At 51.3% G+C, this 6,076-nt stretch overlaps 1 pseudogene; it reads left to right on the forward strand.

Moving 5' to 3' along the window:
• The first annotated feature begins 1,663 nt into the window (after positions 1-1,663).
• Positions 1,664-2,637, forward strand: LOC115337595 (annotated as a pseudogene).
• Positions 2,638-6,076: the final 3,439 nt, after the last annotated feature.

The raw sequence follows: 6,076 nt of genomic DNA on the forward strand, positions 1-6,076 counted from the left end.
GTGGGATGGTGTCCTGGTTTCAGCTGGGATAGAGTTAACTGTCTTCCTAGTAGCTGGTACGGTGCTATGTTTTGAGTTCAGTATGAGAAGAATGTTGATAACACTGATGTTTTCAGTTGTTGCTAAGTAGTGTTTAGACTGAAGTCAAGGATTTTTCAGCTTCTCGTCCCCAGCCAGCGAGAAAGCTGGAGGGGCACAAGAAGTTGGCACAGGACACAGCCAGGGCACCTGACCCAAACTGGCCAACGGGGTATTCCATACCCTGTGACGTCCCATCTAGTATAGGAACTGGGGAGTGGGGGCAGGGAATCGCCGCCCGGGGGACTAGCTGGGTGCCGGTCGGCGGGTGGTGAACAATTGCACTGCGCATCATTTGTACATTCCAATCCTTTCATTATTGCTGTTGTCATTTTATTAGTGTTATCATTATCATTATTAGTTTCTTCTTTTCTGTTCTATTAAACCGTTCTTATCTCAATCCATGAGTTTTACTTCTTTTTCCGATTTTCTCCCCGATCCCACTGGGTGGGGGGGGAGAGTGAGTGAGCGGCTGCGTGGTGCTTAGTTGCTGGCTGGGGTTAAACCACGACAGATGGGATCTGTGATCAGGGACAGGGAGGAGACCTGGGGAAAGAGAAACAGTTGCTGGCAAATACAGCTCCAAGCAGCCGAGGCATGGGCAGGGAGTGGGAGAAAATTGCAAGCAAGGATTGGGAGAGGCTGCATTCAGGCAGCTCTCTTTTGGTCCTTTACTGTAGATGTCTGCTGGGCAATGAGCTGACTCCATTTAAGACATACTATCTTCAGGACACCTGACCGTCTGTTTGGCCTGTCCTGCTGGGCTTGCGTGCTGCCCACCAGAAAGGTGTGGCTCTCCTGTAGGATCCTCGGGAGTGCTGAGCCATCCCTTGTAGGTTGCCAGTCTCCTCTCAGATCCTGCTGCTTCTCTCTGAGAGGGGCTGTGTCCTGCCCTCTCCATCACAGCTACACCTCTGTGCTGGAAAAAGAAGAGCTTGGAGATCTGCCCTTTGAAACAAGATTCCCCTGCTTTCATCAGAGTCCAGTTATTTGTTCTTTTTTTTAAGAGTAATTTGTATGTGCAGTCATCCTCGAGGTAGCAGAAGTGAAAGTGCAGGGCAGCTGGGAACAAGACGGATGGACACCGCAGCTCTCCTGACTGCGCTGAGCCACAGAGCACTGAGCCCTTTTGCCTGTTTTGTCTTAAGACTCCACACTTTCAATCACAAGAATGAGGATTTCTACCCCTAAAAATAGTACTCACCAGTTGTGATGCTGGAAAATAAAATAAAAAAAAAAAACAGAGAAAAAATATCATAAAGACATGCTAAGCCTCTCTTCTGTAGACTACACTCTTGTGAGTCCTGTGTGCAGGTATTGAACTTTTCCATTAAATGTGGATTACAACTGACATTGGTTGCTGTCACAAACCAGCAGGGCACAGCTGACTCCTTGGCAGCGTATGGGCAGAAGTCCTGCTCTTCAAAGCACACTCAGCCAGCACAAAGCAAAGAGAGGAAATGCACTGGAATTCGTGTGGGGGTGGATTTCTAAGAAGAATGGCGTGGCTTTGCTCAGAGAATTCTGCTGTAATTTTCCCGTCTTTTCCTTCTTAGGGCAATGCCCCCATTTCAAGAACCAGCAAATGTCCAATGGCAGCTCCATGAGTGAGTTCTTCCTCTTGGCATTTGCAGACACACGGGACCTGCAGCTCTTGCACTTCTGGCTCTTCCTGGGCATCTACCTGGCTGCCCTCCTGGCCAATGGCCTCATCGTCACCTGCCGTAGCCTGTGACCACCGCCTCCACACCCCCATGTACTTCTTCCTCCTCAACCTCGCCCTCCTCGACCTCGGTTACATCTCCACCACTGTCCCCAAATCCATGGCCAACTCGCTCTGGGACACCAGGGCCATCTCCTACCAAGGGTGTGCTTCTCAGGTTTTTTTCTTTTTTATTCTGATGTCAGCAGAGTTTTATCTTCTCACCAGTCATGGCCTATGACCGCTACGTTGCCATCTGCAAACCCCTGCACTACGGGACCCTCCTGGGCAGCAGAGCTTGTGTCCACATGGCAGCAGCTGCCTGGGGCTGTGGGTTTCTCACTGCTGTGCTGCACACTGCCAACACATTTTCACTACCATTCTGCAAGGGCAATGCTGTGGACCAGTTCTTCTGTGAAGTTCCCCAGATCCTCAAGCTCTCCTGCTCAGATGCCTACCTCAGGGAGGCTGGGCTTATTGTGGTTAGTGTCTGTGTGGCATTTGGGTGTTTTGGTTTTATTCTGCTGTCTTACGTGCAGATCTTCAGGGTCGTGCTGAGGATCCCCTCTGAGCAGGGACGGCACAAAGCCTTTTCCATGTGCCTCCCTCACCTGGCCGTGGTCTCCATGTATGTCAGTATGGGCATGTTTACCTACCTGAAGCCCCACTCCATCTCGTCCCCACACCAGGACCTGGTGGTGGCAGTTCTGTACTCAGTGGTGCCTCCAGCACTGAACCCCCTCATCTACAGCGTGAGGAACCAGGAGCTCAAGGATGCAGTTCAGAAACTTAGGACCAGAAGTTTTTTTAGTAGCAATATACTGCCCATCTTCTTCTGCATATCACTCATAACGTAACTCATTACAGGCCCAACCTGTCTTTTATATGTTTTGTAGTTGTTGATGTTGTTTTGATTTATTTTTTTTATTTTGTTTTTTTCACTTCTGATAATGTTGTCCATGCTTACATTGTAGAGATGAGTTGTAAGCACGCAAATTGCATGCGTGTGGGGAGACGAACCTGAGTGAGCACAAATGCCATCAGCTATTCCTGGGGATCCCATGAATGTCAGTGTCCTGAAGTTACTTCACTTTGAGAGTAACGTCCCCTGGGAAACCAACAGAATGCAGCGCTGGGATGTGCTTCCTTGACCTGAGGTCCCCGTGTCCATTCCTCATGCCTTGGGGCACCTCCGATGAGTGCAGAGCAGGGCAATCCACCGCAGGGCTGAGGCACCTGCCAGCCTCTGGGAGTGTCAAGAGGAGGCCAGAGAGATGCTATGACTGCCACAATGCACCACCCATGTGTGTGCAAGGGTAGGACCCGTGTCTCTGAACACCCTGTGTGTATGAGGAGTGCATGAGAACAGCTCAGATGTGGACACCTCACAGAGCCCTGACATTTCTGTGTGTGACTGTGGAGTGATTGCTGGAGGTGACTTACTGATTTGTCCCCGCCCTTAAGGGAAGGTAAACCTCCAGGGTGGAATGCAGTGGATATGCAAGAGATCTGTTCCATAATAATTCCCTCAGCAACATAACCTGCAAGCTTAGATGTTAGCAACACCAGGGGAGCTTGGGATGCTGACTCTAAGAGAAACAACACGGAGGGTGGAGCAGAGTGGAGACACCACGGCCAGGCTCTGTGATATCACCGCAGGGATAGGGAACTGGAACTACTGGAACAAGAAGGGAAGGTCCCTGCATTGAATCGACTGAAGCAAGGAGGTGAAACAATGGGGGTTCTGTCAACCCTGTGGCCTTACCTCTGATTTGTATCATAAGTGCCCTGTTCTGGAGTAGTGACACGCTAAATCATGTCCTCTGGGTGAACTTTGCTTGTATACTATCATTATACTACCAAAACACACCTCCATCCCCAAAGTTACCCACCTCCAGGGTGCAACCACTCCCCAATGGAGCATGCGCTCTGAATTTTTTCTAGCATATACCTTTAAAAGCAAAGCAAGAGAACTTTATGCCAATCAAAGTAAAGGTATGTATGCCTAGACTCACTCAAGCTCCACCTAAAAGAAAAAATAGTACAAAAAGACCCCCAAAGAGGAAGACTATTAGGGAAGATACCATCATAGACGAGTCAGGAGGACATCGCTGGCTTCTGGGACCAGTCAACGGGCTGAGCCTCTCTTCCTCCCCATAGAGACACCTACTGGGTGAGATTCGAACACTTGGCTGTACTGAGTGCTTCCCCAGGAAACTTAAAAATCTCTCTATATAGAGAGTCGCTTTCTTTTTTGATTTTGCGCACTGTATTCAACATTTGCACATACTTTGCAGACAGCGTATTTATCACCGGCAATCCAAAATGTAGGGTACACCGTTCGGAAGATCTCGCAATGTCACGGAAAGGTAGAAAGCTAGTCGTCGCCTCCCTATGACATATCAGTAATCCCACCTACCGTTGTTAGTATAAAAGGAATTAACTGTGCAATAAAGGACGGAGTTGGCACTCACACCATGTGTGTTATCTGTCTCTTCCCTGATCCGGGCCGACCAGTGATCTAATCGCGGCACCTTGATATGTAGCACTGCTACATAGTGGTGACCCCGACGTGATCGGCCGCACAGGCGACGATGGAGCTTGCGCAGCGATTAAGGTATTAAAGGTGTTAGCTTATGAGGTGGGTGCCCGCGGTTCGATTAGGAGGGGCCCCACGGGCGAATGCATCCAATGGATGCTGCGCCGGGGGGACATTGAGTTTCCTAGATAAGTTTTGAGCCCCCCAAATTGGGGAGAGATTCGGGAGTCCTTGCTCCGATCCGAGCGCGGAGCTGCTGAACGATCGCAGAGCTGGGGGAAGGTGGAGCAGGTGGTCGCGGCGGGACGGGAGGCTGAGGCGTGCTGGCTGGCGGCGCGAGCTGCTGCATCTGCGGGGTGCAGCGCCGCCTCGGGAGCAGCGGGGACAGCGCCCTCGGGGACAGCGGGGACAGCGCCCTCGGGGACAGCGGGGACAGCGCCCTCGGGGACAGCGGGTCGGACTCAGACGGAGCGGGCGGCCGTGGAGCGGGGCTCGCAGAGTGGTCCGTCTTTGATTGCGGACATGGGCACAGAGGGTGCGGCGGAGACGGAGGTTTTTCCTGCAGAGGCGGCACCAGCGGGACCTGATGCGCCCCCCACCCCAGTATCCATGAGAGGAGTTGCGGCGGGTGGTTCAGCAGCTCATGGGGGAGGGACGGTTTGCAACGCTTCAGGCACAGGCACAGGGCATACGCGGGCGTGACTTTACGGCAGTTGCAACAACTGCCTTGGCCGCACTTGGGCGTGTCGCGGCCATGGATAGAGCGGACCCCCCTTGCGTGAAAGTTCGGCAGGGGATTGCCGAGAGGTTTACTGCCTTTTTAGATCGGCTTCAGCTTGCTGTGTAGGCGGCAAACCTCCCAGAGGCGGCTAAAGAGGCGATTGTGCTTGAATGTGCTAGGGCTCAAGCTAACCCACAGAGCGCAGCGCTTGTCTCTCATTTGCCAGCGGGTTCGTCCCTAGGTAACATGATACGCCATGTACTGGAGAGAGAGCAACAATGGGAAGCGCGTCCGATAGCGGCGGCCTTGCAACAAGTTTTGCAGGCGGGTACAGCCTGATACTGCTTTTGAGGAGGCAGTCTGTAAGCAGGCCGCTAATGAGCAGGATTCTGATTCTGATAATAATTCTTTTGTATCAGGCAGGGTGGACTCTGAAAAAGAGCCGGATTTATGTCCCTCATTACCTCCACCGCTGCCTGCCGCGGCCATCCCGCCGCTGCCTCCCACGGCCTCTGCGCGGCCGGGACCGCTGCCGTGCCGCCGCCGTCCCCCACCCCCCCCACCCCAATCGCCTGGTACTCCCTCTCCAGGGTCTGCAGAACTTAAAACAGAACCTAACTTTACTACACTACCTGTATCTCCTTCTCCTGCTAATCCCTCTAACTCTGTGCCTCTGTCTAATCCATGACGATTCACTTAATGATTTGGAAAAAAATACACATAGTTTGATGCAATGCTGTCGAGGAAAAGCTCTACAGCAAGGAGATACCATGTTTACTTTTCCTGTTGTATGCACACCTGCCTCAAGAAATGCAAGAACCTCAAGAGTTAGAGTTCTTAGGATCAGTCATCATGAATCCCTGTGTGATGTTTAATTACACCCATAACACCACTGGAAAGGGTCAGAATATAAATGCTATTTTGTCTGTATATAGAAATGCTACAGCTTGGTGTAACTATATCTATTCCAGAATATCACACTCTTTTTTCTATTCCAGCTGCTTTACCTACGCGGATGTTTTTAATTTGTGGGAAT

Source organism: Aquila chrysaetos, assembly GCF_900496995.4.
Source record: "Aquila chrysaetos chrysaetos chromosome W unlocalized genomic scaffold, bAquChr1.4 W_unloc_5, whole genome shotgun sequence".
Taxonomy (NCBI): domain Eukaryota; kingdom Metazoa; phylum Chordata; class Aves; order Accipitriformes; family Accipitridae; genus Aquila; species Aquila chrysaetos.